Source organism: Pogona vitticeps, chromosome 4 (assembly GCF_051106095.1).
Source record: "Pogona vitticeps strain Pit_001003342236 chromosome 4, PviZW2.1, whole genome shotgun sequence".
Taxonomy (NCBI): domain Eukaryota; kingdom Metazoa; phylum Chordata; class Lepidosauria; order Squamata; family Agamidae; genus Pogona; species Pogona vitticeps.
In genome coordinates this window covers 54,626,325-54,644,061 of record NC_135786.1, presented here as the reverse complement: position 1 = coordinate 54,644,061, position 17,737 = coordinate 54,626,325, and positions in this window count along the sequence as shown.

Genomic DNA, 17,737 nt, shown 5'->3' with positions numbered 1-17,737 from the left:
AAAGAAATAGTTATAACTGCAGAAGTAAATAAAATAATGGGCCAAACCAGACAGTAAGAGGAATGTATATTCCCATTCACTAACCTCCTCACCCTCCCACAACAATATTTCTTCAAAGTACTTGCCTCCGCAATCAAGCTTGTTAATTAAACTGATGTTTACCTTCCAATCATCAGTGTCTTAATCTGAGGTCTAATCCAATCAGAGTCCACATCAATTAGATTCAAACGGTTGTTGAGAAAAATACAAGCCACTTGTGTAGTGACTAGCATACCTTTATTAAATACGGTGATGATTATTCGATGCACAAAATAAGGCAAAGCAAAGGAAAGCTGTCTTTCTAATGCCCTTGTTGTTACACCCCTGCAAAACCATAAACCCAAAGGCAAAGCTCCAAACCATGGGATTTTACATAGCCCCTGTCTTCTTCCACAGGTTCCTGGTGAAAAAGGGGGAACAGAGAAGGCCCATTTAAGTTCCCAGTTATATGGAGGATGTAGTTGTATATAAACCGTGCCATGTGCGGTAGGGCAAAGAGTTCATCACAACTGGTGCTTGTCTGTCTATCTCTGAGCTATAACAAAAGCAGGAATATAATCCTTTCATGTCCACAAAAAGCTATGACATTGCATCTGTGAGCAGCTCATACATTTGCTTTTTTCCATGCCTTTTTCTGCTTCCACGTAGAATCATCACAATCAGAAGATGAAGCACACTTAGTGCCAGATAAGTGAGTCAAGACAACCACAGCTATGACAGACATTTTTCACTCCTTGGGGAGCACCTCTACAAAGGGTGTGATGTATCATCTGTTTTGACCCCTGGCTGATGAGGGCATATGAGAATATTTCACTTCAATAAATAAATTAAATTTGCCTACATCTTTATATGTGTAAACTAGAGATGAGCATGAACCACTGGTTTGGCATGGTCTGTTTCATGGCCAAACTGCTGATCTGCAATTTGGCACCATGCCACCCCCCCATAGGTACCCATTCAGCAGCAACCCTTGGAGGAGGCAGGGCAGGGTGCTGTTGCTGAATGGGTGCCTGCTGGAGGAGGTGGGGTGCTATCAATAAATTCTGAGTTATGGTGGTGCTCCCCAGAGTTATTTAGACACAGAGCACTCAGAAGTGGTTTTGCAGCCCTTTCTTTTGTGTAGCTTTCCCATGAATGTATACGCTAGCTTTTCTCCCAAGAGACACAGTGGAGAATCAAACTCACAACCTCTGGCTCTGCAGCCAGGCACTCCAACCCACTGAGCTATAAACCAACAGTGCTGAAGGAAAAAAAAAAACACTTTCTATATCTATTGAGAGAAGTATGTTCCATAGATTTATAGATTTCAGTGATGCTTACTTCTAAGGAACTCTTCAGAGTTACAGCATTTTACCCTGCTCAGGAGTGCCTGAAGCTGTTATTACTTTGATACCTGGATGGCTAATAATTTCCTCTGCTGAATAAAGTACTACAATAAGGAAGGCCCAGGACACAACAGAGCTCTTAACTGCATCAAGCTGCTCCCCAACAATGGAGCAGGAGAAGAAAGTTGTTATTTTAGAAGCAGAGAAAGAGAAGGGAAACTTGTGCTGTACAGTGGTGCCAAATTAATCAGGAGCTTAAGAAAATTATTTGCCAGTTCTTTCAGTAATTAAACACTGCGGCCTTAGACACTCATTTCCTCATAGATTTACCTCAAAGTGCTATGAAAAGTATCCCTTCTAACTTTGTCCAAGGAAGAAGACTGTCATAGCCATTACAAACAATGCCGTAAAAATGTGCCTTCATCTCATAGCAGTTAATTCTCCACTAATATGTTCTTAGTATTCAATCAGCATTTATGTAACACTGCAAAGGATTATCCTATTAAACCTAAATTAAGTGCTTCCTTCATTAATTAACATTTCTTATTTCAAGTGCTGCCAACATTTCTCCAAGGAAACATAATATTTAAGCCAAACAGAATGCTCACAAATCAGGAAGAGGAAACTTTCCCTCCTTTTAGCCTCTTTGATTCCTTAGAGGTATGGATTCATTGTGGAATTTGCACAGAAAGCAGTCACCTCTTGCCATCTCAGAACAGTCTGGATTAAAACAAGTGTGACTGTTCCAAAACATTTTTTTAAAAAAGGCATCTCAGGGATGTCCATCTGTATGTATTTCATTCTCACAGGTGGAAATAAACATTTTCATAAAAAAAACAACTCTCAGGTAAGAATATGAGTAGAAATGGGCATGAATCAGTAAAATAGCAGTTTGTGGTGGTTCATGGCTTTCCAAACTATTTTTAAAAACGAACCATAAACCAATTCAATTTTTTTTAAAAAAAAATTGTGTCTGGCAGAGAGTGGGAACTAACCCCCCACCCCTCTGCCACTGTCTGCCCCCTTCCCACTGGCCCTCTCTTGTCTCCTCCTCTTCCTCTTCCGCCACTGACATCTTCATAGACAGCAGCCAGGCTTCTCTTCCAGGACCTGGGCCTGCTATCTCTGCACAATGGCACACACAGAAACAGAGGCCTGGCTTCTATAAACCAGGTCTGCTATATCTGCACATGCTCTGCACATGCACGAGTGTCCCTGTTTATCAGGGAGATCAGCTGGGACCCTGGCGCATGCACAGAAAGCAGTACTCAGGCTCCTGGAAGGCTGTGCTGCTGGATGACGATGGAGGATGATGATAGAGGAGGAGGATGACAATGAAGGGAGAACAGGAGCTAAGAGGACCAGATAGGGATTGAGGGCCAGTGGGACCTGAACCAACAAACCCACCATTTTTTTACGAACTTCCTGATTCATTTTTTTTCCTTTTTGCCCATCTCTAATTATCAGATTTTTTTTTTTTTAAGCATTTCAGGGCTTTTTGATGAAAATGTCATGGACCTGTTTCTGTACAAAAACCTTGTACTTTGTATTTCAAATTAAAAAATTCAGGTTTTGGGGCACCCTTCCCTCTTCTTGGTTCATGCTACTCCTGCTGAAAAAAGCCACTGATCTTTTAGTTCTGGTGCATGAGTAAACGGTCTTGAAGCCATCAACCAGTTTTCTGCCAGGGTGTCTTGAAGTGTTCAGATTGTTTGAGAATTCCTTCCACCAAAGTAATTTGGTGTCATTTGCACATTTGGGCACCTCATTCCTAACTACAGATCATTTACTCCAGATATGGACCTGATGTAACTCTCCAGATATTGGTGGACTACAATTCCCATCAGCCTCAGCTAGTGGCAGCTAATAGCAAGGAACACTAGGAGTGGCTGTCAACACCATCTGAACAAGTGGCCTTTGCCCAATCTGATTTATACCAATAGATTGGAATTTCCTCCTTATCTAGTTCTTGCTTAGCCCTTCCCCCATGGTTCTGATACCAGTATTCATACATCTTGTACAGCCATGTTGAAGTGCTTTCTCACCCAACAGCTTACGTGTGAGAGTCTCAAATAAATGGAGAACTCACCACTGGACTGGTAGGCCGCAGATAAGCAATTCTAGATGGAAGAATGCAATGTTAAAAATGGAAACAGCATGTATCAGTGTCAGTTTAGCATTTCCTGTTTTTTTAAAGCCAAGTCTTAACATCCTCTCTGGTAAGCCACAGAGCTCATATTAGTTTGAATAAATGCCCTTTCACTCTGCTGTTATTAAATGCTTAAGCTACATATTGGCACAAATCAAACCCCAATACAACAGCCATGTTGCACTGGGGAGGAATTAGACCCAATAATGCCTATGCTGTTGACTATAGTTGCTAAGAAACAGCATGAGATTTAAATTAAACAAACAAGAGGTTCTTCTGGAAACAAATTCTTCTCCCCCAAACAGGCTTTGTTACAGAACTCAATTATACACAAGGCTGAGCTGCAGTATATGGGCTGCAAAACAAGTTCGCTGAAAGCATTTCATGTTACATTCAAATTATAAGTTCCTTTTCGTGCAAGTGGGAGGTTCTGTTAACACAACTCATCAGTCCTTGCCATTTGATTAAAAAAGAAAAAAGAAAAAGAAACACATGCAAACAAATTCAGAGGGGGAAAAATCACACTGTAAGATTTTATTCACCAAAACAATGCAGCTCACACAGAGCCATTCTCTATTACACTAACTAAATGTAGCGTTTTTCTTTATAGTCAGGAAATAGGGATTCATCAACATTAATAAGAGTGTATGTGTTCTCTGGAAAATCAGGACCATAAAAAAAAAAGTCTTGATATTCCTTTCTTCTTCATTCAAGAGCACCTCTGTAAGAGAAGAATAAAGCTAATGGCAAAGCTTTGAGCAGAATGATGATCCAAAGCGCAATTTTTACCCAACAAAGGCAGCTGGAAGAGCCTTGGAGACTGATCTCATGAAAACAAAGAAGTGAGAACATCTAGATGCTGTTGGAGCAGCATGCCCAGTAACTCTTGAGTATGTTGACTAGGGCTGGTGGGAACCACAATAAATAATGGTACATGTGGGACAACACAAATGGTAACCAGCAAAGATCAGGGCTTGGTAGAGAGCAAGCATGCAGCAGCACAGAGCAGGTTAAATTGTGGGTTCAGCTCTTTGAAATGCAGAAGGATTACCTGAACACACTTCCTCTTTTATAAAGAAAACATGTCCACACTCCCCCCCCTAAGAAAATAAGAAAGCTCATGTTCATCAAAGACATGCACTTTGTCATGATATTGAAGGAGAGTGGGACTTGTGGTCAATGAGAATGAGAGAAAATAGAGTCTGTTAGATTTCAAAGTGAAAAGAGTAGAAGACATGGGAATGTTGTAAATAAAGGCAGAGACACTGTTTTTCCTAATTTACAGCCAGGTTGGTACAGAGTGAATCCTGATAAGAGTGTAAGGTAGAAGAGGCCTCAGTGCGAAGACCCAACAAATGCCCATCAAATTAGAATGGAGATAACACACTTGCATCTCCATGAGAATTAGAGGCGGAGTGGACAGTTACACCTCTTTGAGTTAATTGGTTTATGGCCATGAAGAAGGAGGTCTGAGGACTGCAGAAAAATGGACAATGGGTTATGTTTGAGAGACCCTTTTGTTAGAGAGAACTTTTTTCCCAAGAGAAGTTCTACACGAATTGTGTTTTGTAGCTGAACAGAAAAGAATGTAGCATGGTAAGACAAGAAGGAGGTGAGGCTAGCCCACCTTAGCTCAGCTTTTTAGTGTTCATTATTTTAATGGGAAGTAGTTGTTGTATTTAACTATGGTAATCCTTTGAACATGTCTTTATGCTATGACTAAGCAAATAAACTGTTTCTATGAAACTATATTTTCTTAATAAAAATAATTATAAAAATTCTAACTGAGGACTAGTCTCTTGAACCAGCAAGATTTGGCTAAATCCAGAAGAGTGGTAAAGGCCATTGTGAGTTCTAAGCCCATGTTGTAGTACTTGCAAAATGCTGAGTAAAGTAAAGTGTTCTTTAAGAGTCAGGCTTGTTCAAGGCACTGATGCTGTGCACTGCTGAAGGTTGAGGACTTGCCTCAGCATAAAGTGGTAGACTTGTGGCCTGTGGAACTCCCTGCCCGAATGCCATATGCTCCTTAGGGAGACTTGAGCATCACACACTTGTGATAGGAAAGGTGGTGGAAGTCTTAGCTACCATCTGACTTAAATGGGAAATGTCAGGAGCCATGAGAGGAACACCCAGAGAGGAAAGGCAAGATGGCTGCCTTGGAGGGATGCAAGAAAGGTATGAGAAGGAAGGAAGCAAAATCAGTACTCCTAACAATAGCAGTCTAACATTAAATGAGGGTCAGCACATGTCAAAGCAGGTGAAGGACAGACTAGGAAACCTGGGGAGCTCCTATACCTCCACATTTTACCCATGTAAACAAACGTGTTTTGTTGAGAACAACTGGATGCAACTCAGCTTATACTCAAAGCAAAGGCAGAAAACACAGTTGGTAAGCTGAGATCACAGAGCTACCTGTGGAAGAAGCTTTGATGTGCTGCTAGGGTGAGGAGGAGATCATTCTCTGGAGAGGACTCAGGCCTATTTCAAGTGAAGCTTTTATCACACCATCATACTGCCACATTCCCTGAATTTTATGGGGATTTCACACACTATTCTCTGCTTATAATCCTCTCAGTTTTTGGCTTCTTCTATCTTTTTCGTTACTGACAAAAATCCATAAAGAAGAAAACAAAGTCACGAAGCCTTCTAAGTACTAGTATGAGGAGACCACCATCTGGAAATGCCCTCAGGCAGCTGACTGTTTTTAAAAAATTAGTAGTAGAAAGTGGGTAAAGTATCTGAGGAGAAAAGACAATAGGAACAGAATAACAGATATAGAATTGTTCCTTTGCTGAACCTTGGGAGATAAAACTGAAATCATGTCTTTGCACCAACTGTAAAGCCTCAGACTTTACCAGCACTTTCAAACAGCCACAAGCCATATGGGCAGGCTTACTTTGTGGCTAGAGATTAACATCTCTCAGGTTGTTGGGACTTTACCTATATGGCTACAGTTGCCTACTTGCATGAAACAAAGCAGACTTCTTACCCAAATAGGTTATTGTTCTTTATATCCTGGGGAGATGGACCATGAGAGAGAGAGCCCAGCCAGACTACTGACAAGAAGACCATACACCAATGATTTGGGTTAATTTTGGGCTATTCACGTAACATTTATTGATAAGAAATAAGACATAGAGTATAAGACAAAATGTACCAAGAGGCCTCTCATTCATACTTCCCATTCACACAAGATACTCGCTCATCCAAACAGACTCTGAGAATGGGGGTGGGGTAGCAGAGGTAGGTAATTCTTTTTAATTGTTCTAATAGATTAATGATCATGTTTTCCTCTTTTGCAGCTATGAAGTCTGTAAGATCTTCTACCTGGGCCACCCAATCTTCTCAGGCAGTATTGTTGTGGATGGCTATCCAATGGGAGGCCCAGAAAATGTCCACCATGAATCAGGCCTTCTTGGTGGTGGCCACATTATTGAACTTATTTCCTGTTGATATACACCAAGCTCTCTCCCTTCATTTCTTTAGGAAACAGGTTAAAATGATGCTATTCAAACAGGCATTCAGGACCATCCTCCCCATGTGAAATATGTCCTGAAATCATTCTGTGTAATTCTTAACTGATTTGCTGTCATCATCTGTGAAGGTTTGTTATGCTATATTATGCTTATGGTTTTTGTTTTATTTTAATGTCTTGTTTCGGGTTGAATTGTTGTGGCTATATGTTTCTTTGTAAGTTGCCCAGAGTAGTGGCTCATCACTAGATGGGCAAGAAATCAATCAATCAATCAATCAATCTGAACTCCTGGAGTGAGGGTGGTTTGGCAAGATCTCCCACTCAAAATTGTTCCCCATGTATTTTTTATAGGTACAGTGGACCCTCTACTTAAGTAATTAATCTGTATTGGAACGGTGGCTGTAAGTCGAAAAGTCTATAGGTCGAATCTCCATTGACCTACAATGCATTGAAAACTGATTAATCCCACAACTGGCAGTTTTTATTCTATTTTTGTTCTATTTTGGTTTTTTTCTGGTCTGTAGGTCGATTCTCCGGCTGCAAGTCGAATCTAAATTTTGCAGCCAGAGAAGTCTGTAACTTGAAAAGTCTGTAAGTCAAGCCATCTGTAAGTTGAGGGTCCACTGTATGCTGAGGGATGAAGGATGCTGACGAAACTGAGAGAAGCCCTGCATCTTGTATCTCTAATGTTATCGACTACAGTTCAGTAGCAGAGCACATATTTTGCATGTAGCAGGTCTTTTGTCTGCCTCTGACATCTCCAGGCAATGTGAGGAAATGTCCATCTGGAACGTCATGCCATGGATGTGCCGTAATAAAAGAAAGCTGCCTATGTTCTCGTGTTGCTTTAAGATAGCCAAATAATATTTTTAGTTGGGCTATGGTGGAGCTCAAGGAAGCACAGAGTTCCCAGGGCATCTCCTAGCTAAGTGTTATCTCAGATCCAGACCTAGTTGTCTTCAACAAAGTTGCTACATGATGTGCCTTCAGAATAGATACCGAAAAAGAGTCCAAAGCTCCTCTCTTGCTTCTCCTATCTGTGGCATATAAATGGTTTCCTAGGGCAACTTAGTGTTAGCTTCCCACGTCCACATTTTGTTTAGCTACATTTTATATTTCTACATATTCAAACAACCTCTCTGCAATTGACAGTAGCCAAAAAAGAGCAAGTGCGCCACAGGCATCAGAGGTGCAGTATCGAGATCAAGAGAAGTAATCGTGCCATTTTGCTTTGGCCAGACATCACTAGCAAAATTGTGTCCAGTTCTGAGCATCACAGTTCAAAGAGGATATCCATAAGCTAAGAGCAAGGCAGCTAGGTTTGGAAACCAAGATGAGTGAGGATTAGTTGAGGGATTTGTGTATATTTAGCTGGTGAAGAGAAGACTGGCAGGAAACATAACAGCTATTTTCAAGTACAGTATTTGATAGAGAAAGATAGAGAAAGCTTGTTTTCTGCAGCTCCAAGTGGTAGGACTCCCTACTTGCGGCCCCCTTTCAGCTCTACAATTCTGTGAATCTATGTCTCCAGTTATTTCCCAAACATACATTTCTATATGATAATCTGATACTTCCAATACACCCCAAATTGATTCTTTAAATTTGCAGCCCCCATTTTCAAACTTTAGTTTAGCTAAAGATCTTGAAACTTCAGCATATATCCAGTATAATGTTTGACCTTTTTTGTCTATCCCCAGGGCCTGCAGTGCTGGGTCTGATGAAGAGTCCTGTGGTACCTGCAAGCATGCCTCTTTATATCTTGTTTTAGGACGTAAAAATTGTAGTATGCACTTTATTCTAAAATAAAAGCCTGACACATTTAGGCTTGGCCTTTTCAACCTTTTAAGGGCTCTATCATATAAAATAAAACAGGAAAAAGCACATTTATAGCAACATTTTTTCCTAGGGACAACATTTTAATTATTTCCTATAGTTAAATTATCAAATTTACAACCTCTAGTCAGATAAATCTAATCTAATCTAATCTAATCTAATCTAATCTAATCTAATCTAATCTAATCTAATCTAATCTAATCTAATCTAATATTGTTGAGATTTACACACAGCAGTATTATTTATATTGTTTGAGATTCTTCAGTAATCTCCAAACTGAGAGCAAAAATAAAGACTCTGGACACAGAAGTTCCCTTCACCGAGAGTGTATTTACAAATATGCATACGCCGCACCTCAGAACTGGCAAAGTCCTTGATTCCAACTGACAAAGTAACATGCTGCTCCTCCATACATCAACCCAATACTAAGCTTAGTCAGTACCTTGCTTATATATTGTAGTTTGATGCAATCATGACAGAGCATATTGAACTCTGCACGTGTGCAGCAGTCACATGACTTTCACTCTGGCTCACTTCCAACCTGAGCGACTTAGCCTTTTCTGGTTTTCCACAAACCACCAAGGCAATTCCATATTACATTTTATACAAAATGCTTACTAATAGGTGAACAGGCATCAGCATCTGTTGTAAAAAGCTGGCAAAAGAGATGGTGAGAAGGGCAATGATAATGGTAAAGAAGGGTGAGAGGAAAAAGAGGCTCTGTGATGTGTGGACACTTGGAACACACCTTTCCAGGATAATAAAACATTTCAATATGAATGGTAACAGTAATTTAAGTGTGAGGGGGTGGTATAGAGAAGTTCTTGTCAAAACTCAGAACAACCTTCTGTAGTAGGGTTACACCCTCAGTGCAGCAAAGGAAGGATGTGTTTACATGCTCAGTTTATAGTGTAAATATTTTTAAAGCATGTGCTACTTGGCTGAATTTTCTTCACGTCGTCGTCGTTGTCGTTTAGTCGTTTAGTCGTGTCCGACTCTTTGTGACCCCATGGACCAGAGCACGCCAGGCCCTCCTATCTTCCACTGCCTCCCGGAGTTGTGTCAAATTCATGTTGGTTGCTTCGCAGACACTGTCCAGCCATCTCATCCTCGGTCGTCCCCTTCTCCTCTTGCCGTCACACTTTCCTAACATCAAGGTTTTTTCCAAGGAGTCTTCTCTTCTGATGAGATGGCCAAAGTACTGGAGCCTCAGCTTCAGGATCTGTCCTTCCAGTGAGCACTCAGGTTTGATTTCCTGCAGAATTGATAGGTTTGTTCTCCTTGCAGTCCAGGGGATTCTCAAGAGCCTCCTCCAGCACCACAATTCAAAGGCATCAATTCTTCGGCGGTCTGCTTTCTTTATGGTCCAGCTATCACCATACATCACGACAGGAAAAACCATAGTTTTGACTATTCGGACTTTTGTTGGCAAGGTGATGTCTCTGCTTTTTAAGATGCTGTCAAGATTTGTCATCGCTTTCCTCCCAAGAAGCAGGCGTCTTTTAATTTCGTGGCTGCTGTCTCCATCTGCAGTGATCATGGAGCCCAAGAAAGTAAAATCTGTCACTGCCTCCATATCTTCCCCTTCTATTTCCCAGGAGGTGATGGGACCAGTGGCCATGATCTTAGTTTTTTTGATGTTGAGTTTCAGACCGTTTTTTGCACTCTCCTCTTTCACTCTCATTACAAGGTTCTTTAATTCCTCCTCACTTTCTGCCATCAAAATTCACCGAAAAAGGCAATGCTTGCAAAAATTGAAAGCAGTAATAAAAGAAGAAAACCAAATAGGAGATGGATTGACTCCATGAAAGGAACCACAGCCTTGAGTTTGCAAGAGCTGAGCAAGGCTAATGATAGGACATTTTGAAAGGTACTTATTCATAGGGTTGCCATAAGTAAGGGGCAACATGGTGGCATGTAACAACAGCAAACAAGATACATGAGGGAAGTATTTTTTTTCCATGTTCTTGCATTTCTTGAGCAGGTGAATCCTTTCTTTTCCTGCTAACTCTAGAAGATGGCACAGATCAAAATGCATTTACTTTGGAGGACACAAGACTCTTCTCATTGAATTACTTCTCCTTTATGTGCCAAAAAGTATTTCACAAGCCTACATTTCCCCTTCTTCCTCCCACAGTCCATATTCCAAAGCAGCTCCACAGAAAGCCAAAGTGTTAGCTGTGCTTGCAGTCTTCCTGTTGATTTCTTGTTTCTGCCTTTCCTGGACACATCCCCTGTTTTATTACACCTTTCTGCTTCCACCAGCAAAGTACTGCAAGATACAGTATTCCCAAGTGGGTACTTGTTTCCACCAAAGAACATTCTTCTGTTGGGCTTTCAAAAAAAAAAAAAGTCACAAGAGATCACATCCAACCTAGAAACCAACCAAATGTTCTCATTCTTTTCAAAGGCAAAAGGAGAAGAAAACCCTGTTCTCTTATTATTTCCTTGGCAGTGAGGAGGGTAAAATAATAAGAAAACAATTTAGAGCAATTTCCTTGTCAAAAGTTCCTGTCTATAAATACGATCAAGATAAGACTGACATATCTAATAGCTCATTCTCTCTGGAATGAATTATTCAGTTCACAACTGATCCTCTCTAACTGGCTTACATTGCTTTCTCTCCATATTTATATTTATTTTATTTGGTCCTGTTGAGAAGCTGGGGCCAATGAGCTAAATTATTCTAGGTGATACCAGTAGTTAACAAAATCTTCCTTTCTTCCTCACAACCTCTACCTGAAGCTAAGACCTTTCTGGCACCCCTTCAGCACCCTTTCTTTCAGAGGTAAGTTGCAAAGAAAGAGTGACAGATCAAAGCACATTATATTTAAGGAGGTTTCTTTATCTATGCATACACAAAGGAGTAGATCCTTTCAACTGGGAGCCTGCATACAGTTCTTAGGACACATGTAAAAACCCTCCATCCTATTGCAGGGAAAGAGAATTAATTGTTTGGCTTTCAGGAGATCTTCTGTGTCTGAAGGATCAGTGTGAATGGCCCTGTTCAGGCAGACTCTCAAAACAAGTTCTCTCTTGTCTGCTGGTCTGCAGCTGTTGGGTTGTATGACTCACACCATGCAGCCATACCTGTCTAACATGGATCATGCTAGCAGTGCTGCCATAGTATGGCACAGGAGGGATAAAGAGATCCTCAAATGAATAGGGAAAGGGCGCGTGAGATAAATGATGGTGAACAGAGTGGAAAGAAATAAAAGTTGTTCCCCTATTGCATGGTGAGGGTCAGAGGTGATATCTGATGGGGAAAGGTGAATATTTTTTCCTCCTATCCTGGCCAGTCAGATCCCCCTGTTAAGCTGACAATCGCAATATGGCACAATGGCCACAGCCACTGTTTACCCAAAGTATTTGGCATCAGTTATCACCTTCAGACATGGAAGTTTTCAAAAGTGCTGTCTGCTTTTTGTCATTGTTTAGTTGTTTAGTCGTGTCCGACTCTTCGTGACCCCATGGACGAGAGCACACCAGGCCCTCCTATCTTCCACTGCCTCCCGGAGTTGTGTCAAATTCATGTTGGTTCCTTTGATGACACTGTCCAACCATCTCATCCTCTGTCATCCCCTTCTCCTCTTGCCTTCACACTTTCCCAACATCAAAGTCTTTTCCAAGGAGTCTTCTATTCTCATGAGATGGCCAAAGTACTGGAGCCTCAGCTTCAGGATCTGTCCTTCCAGTGAGCACTCAGGTTTGATTTCCTTTAAAATTGATAGGTTTGTTCTCCTTGCAGTCCAGGGGACTCTCAAGAGCCTCCTCCAGCACCACAATTCAAAGCAATCAATTCTTCAGGAGTCAGCTTAATCTGTAGCAACATAAAGTGTAGGTTATTCCAATATTACTTTAACAAGCTGCCTACACTTCCAGCATTTTTTTCCTCCAATCTACTGGTCCCAGGAAAAAAATTGCACCAATTTCTTTGGGATATTGCAATGCTAGCGGTGACTATATAGTTCCATATCGTTTTCCTTGCCTAATAATCACAGTGCACTACAGAACATCTGGTTCATTGAGCCTCACTCTAAACTTTTTTGACCTGAGAATAGTTTGTAGAACACACCTACCTGTATCTGCAGGTCCTGGTGAGTGAGTAAGCTGCCCTTTAGAGAAACTTCTTCTTGAACCATCTGTTAGTAGTTGCCTTCTCCTTCAAGACTAACTTGAAGACATGCCTATACAGGCAGGCCTCCCTACAGCCATTACCTAGCCTATCTCCCCTTTTCTTCTTTTCCTTTACTCTCCTTCTTCCTCTTCTTTTTCCCCCTCTTTCTTTTTTCCTTTCCCTTCTTGGATTAATCTGGATTTTATCTTAGTTTATTTTTATATAATATGTAAACCGCCCAGAGTAGACACATTCTAGTAAGTAAGTAAGTAAGTAAGTAAGTAAGTAAGTAAGTAAGTAAGTAAGTAAGTAAGTAAGTAAGTAAGTAAGTAAGTAAGTAAGTAAGTAAGTAAGTAAGTAAGTAAGTAAGTAATCTCCCTCTCTCTAATGCTAGGGCTGGCCTTAATCTGGATGTTTGTATAAACAGTTTTTGTTTTTTTGCTGCCATAGGATTTGTGAAGTGCAAGAGGAGAACTTGGTAAGCAAGACTACCTATGCCACTGTCCGTCTCTCCCACTCCTCTGCTTTTCTGGGTCAAGAAGACAGTTATGCTTGGTTATAACCAGATGGTAAATGAGGAGAGGAAAATGCAGCACTGCAGTTCTTACAACAACAACTGACTGTTGTTGTAAGATCTGGCCAAGGAGGGCTCTTGCTTGCTATTGCTGCCCCTTTCTGATATGCAAAATTGCTTTGTTTGCAATATATTTGCAATATGCCTATCTGTATCTTTACCTATCTACCTCAACATCTAATATATGGGTGGGTGTAATCCTTGTAAATGCATGTAACTGTATTTCTTCTGTTTACAGTGTTTACAGCAAAGGAAAATCCCAAGCACAAATAAAAAGAAACGTTTCTGCTCTAAAAGCAGCCAAATATTATCTGAAGAGACAATTCAATTACACACAAGATTAGTGCTAGTCTATCTATAGGAGCCAAAGTCTCATGCTGAGGTTGGAGCTCAATTCTGAATGAGAACTTCCTAAAATGCAACAGATAAAAGGAGAGAGGGAGGAACACAAGCCAGAGGGAAATTGAATTTCAGCTTAGGAAGAGGCCAAAAATATTGAACAGTAAAAGTAGTTACCCACTGCAATAGCCTATAGGGGGGCTCAACCCAGTACAGTTGAATCACATTTAGATTGCAGACTCTTTCAACAGGACACCAAAACCAAGGATCCAACTCTAAATGGAACCATTCTCAATTGAGATGAATGGTACAGTTCATCTCTCCCTGAGCTATATTTCGAATTGCCTGCAGGTTCAAGCAGCATCACTACTTGCTTTTAGAACTGACATTTCTTTTAGGTTCTCAGCGCCACCCAAATGAGAAGCAATTTTTAAAAAGGGAAAGGGGAGCAATAAGAAATGGAAAGGGGGAAAATTCAAATTAAGTCCTGACCTGCCAAACTGGAGAATATCTTCCTGCTGGGATCTGCCACACGTTAACTAAGCTGCCACCAACCATTCCCTATAAGAAGTCACACAGACCAGGGATGGATTTTCAAACAAATAAAAGAACAAGGTTTATTTAAATACAACACACAGGAAAATAAAATGATCAGGTGAATAAGATATAGTAACGTGGCTTAATCTCATTCATACATGCATACAGTTTGGTTCACACAGAACCCTTAACTTGAAGCACAGACCCTGAACCTATCAGTTCTGGCTAACCAACAGACACCTGAACCTATCAGGTTGGTACTCTGACACACAGTAGTACCCTGTCTGACACACAGACTCCCACACCAGCTTGTTCTTCCCAGCTGCTGCTTCGTCACATCCCAGCGTCTCAACTTCTCCACACAGGCATCACATATATATACAGTACAGCCCCTCCTCCTGATGTCCCGCCTTCCACTCCCCATAGGATGGAACTTTCCCTCCAAACCCATGACAGACAGGTAACATCAGTGCTGTATGTAACACCTCCCCTCTTTATAAGTTGTTTTGTAGGGGGAAAGCTAAGGTGCTTTTTCCCAAAAAAACAACCTGGATAAAACACACAACAACAGTTATACATACCATATCATACTTACTTATACTTACATTCTAAGTTAAACATTTACCATATACATTACATCAATTTACCTTTATTCATACAAACCAAATTCAAAAAAACCCAGGTACATTTAACTTTTTGTCATCAATATATACACATAGTCCATGTTCTTTCGCCGTCTTCAATCTTCAGGTCTTCTTGACAAGGCGTCAGCAACACAGTTCACTGACCCTCTGACCACCTTCACTTCAAAGTCATAGTCCTGTAGGTTTAAAGCCCACCTCATAAGTTTACTATTGTGGGATTTCATTGTCTTTAACCATTGCAGTGGTGAATGGTCAGTGCACAGAACAAAATGTCTTCCCCAGATGTAAGGCTTGGCCTTCTGGATCGCGTAGACTATGGCCAAACACTCCTTCTCCACGGTTGCCAAATGTCTCTCACCTTTTTGGAGTTTCCTACTCAGGTAGGACACTGGATGCTGGTCACCATTCTCATCCTCCTGGCACAGAACTGCTCCTACCCCGCTGTTAGACGCATCGGTGTAGATGATGAACTCCCGGTCGAAGTCTGGAGCCCGCAGCACTGGATAGTTGATGAGCGCCTGCTTCAACCTCTGGAACGCCTCCTCACAGTCGCTGGTCCACGGGATGCGGTCATCAGCCTTCTTCCTCGTCAGATCGGTCAGCGGAGCCGCAATCTCGCTAAACCTCGGGATGAACTTTCTGTAGTAGCCCACCAACCCAAGAAATGATTTGACTTTTTTCTTGGTGTTGGGTCTGGGCCAATCACGAACAGCTTCTATTTTGGCCTCCAGGGGTTTTATCACTCCTCCCCCTACCATGTGACCCAAGTATTTTATTTCTGGGCTACCCAGCTGACACTTGCTGGCCTTTACTGTTAGCCCTGCTGCACTTAACCTCTGCAGCACTAACTCCAGGTGTATCAGGTGATCTTCCCAGGTATTACTGAAGATCCCTATGTCGTCAATGTAGGCCACTGTAAAGTCACTGAGCCCTGCCAAGGTCTGGTCCATCAGCCTTTGGAATGTGGCTGGCGCATTTCTGAGACCAAAGCTCAGGACTCGAAACTCATAGAGACCAAAAGGGCTGCAAAAGGCAGTCTTTTCTTGATCCCTGGGATCAATTCTTAATTGCCAATATCCCTTTACCAGGTCCAATGATGAGATGAACCGACAACCCCCTATGGTTTCAATCAGGTTGTCTAGCCTGGGCATTGGGTAGGCATCAGGAGTGGTTACACGGTTTAATTTCCTGTAATCGACACAAAACCTAATGCTCCCATCAGGCTTGTCCACAAGGACTATCGGAGAGGACCAAGGACTAGAAGAGGGGACGATTATGTTCTCCCTAAGCATCTCGTCCAGCTCCTTCCGCACCTTGTCCCTATAGGGTCCCGTTACTCGGTATGGGGATACTGCCTGCGGGGGTGCATCCCCTGTGTGGATCCGATGCATCACTCCCTTCACTATCCCCGGCTTGTTGGAAAACACCTGTTGATATTTACTAAGCAGCATTTTTAGTTCTTGCTGCTGGTCTTGGGTGAGTGCAGGACTGATCTTTACCTCCTCTGGGTTGTATTTTACTTCCCCTCTACCCTCCCAGAAGGGTAATTCAGCTTCCTCACTCTCAGCTGCTTTTATCGCGAATAAAACCCTCTGTTCCCCTCTGTAGTAGGGTTTTAGGGCATTCACATGAACCACCCTCCTTGCTTGGTTCTCCTCCTGCTCTATTAGGTAGTTCAGGTCTGACATTTTGGAAATGACCCTATATGGTCCTGCCCATTTGAGCTGCAGTTTATTCTCTCTGCAGGGCCTAAGCCAAAGCACTTCCTCCCCTGGGTCAAAGTGCCTCTCTCTAGCTTTGTGGTCATACCATGTTTTCTGTCTGACCTTCTGAGCTTGCAGGTTTTCTGCTGCCAGCTCTAGATTTCTCTTTAGGTCATTCATCAAGGTGTCTATGTATGTCACAACGTCTTGTGGGTCATCCTGGGTGATCTGCTCCCAATTTTGTTTGATCAAATCAAGGGGCCCTTTCACCCTTCTCCCAAATAAAAGTTCAAATGGACTGAACCCGGTACTGGCTTGTGGCACTGATCGATAGGCAAACAAAAGGGATTGCAGCTTCTGGTCCCAATTGTTTGGATTCTCGGCCAAGTAAGCCCTAATCATGCGCATTAGAGTCCCATTGAACTTCTCAGTTAACCCATTACTTTCAGGATGATAAGCAGTGGTTTCCTTGTGCTTAATTCCACAGATTTGCCATAAGCGTTTCATGAGCTTTGATGTGAACGATGCGCCCAAATCTGTGATTATTTCTGAGGCAAATCCCATCCTGGACATATACCCCACCAAGGCATCTGCCACTGTGTTAGTTTCAATGTTAGTCAAGGGTATGGCTTCAGGGTACCTTGTGGCATGGTCCACAATTGTGAGAATGAACCTGTTCCCCCTCTTTGTGGCCTTGGGCAAAGGTCCCACAATATCCACCCCTATGCATTTGAACGGAGTGTCAATCACAGGCAAAGGGCACAACTTTGCTTTGGTCCTATCGCGGCTATTCCCCTGCCTTTGACACACATCACATTGTTTACAGAACTCCCTGATCTGCTTCCCTATGTCAGGCCAGTAAAAATTCTGTGTGATTCTCTGCTGTGTTTTGTTCACCCCTAAGTGTGCAGCAAACATGTCAGAGTGCCCCCTTTGTAAGATCATGGGGCGATACTTTTCAGGTACCACCAGCTGACTTCTGATCCCATCTCCCCCTTTTGA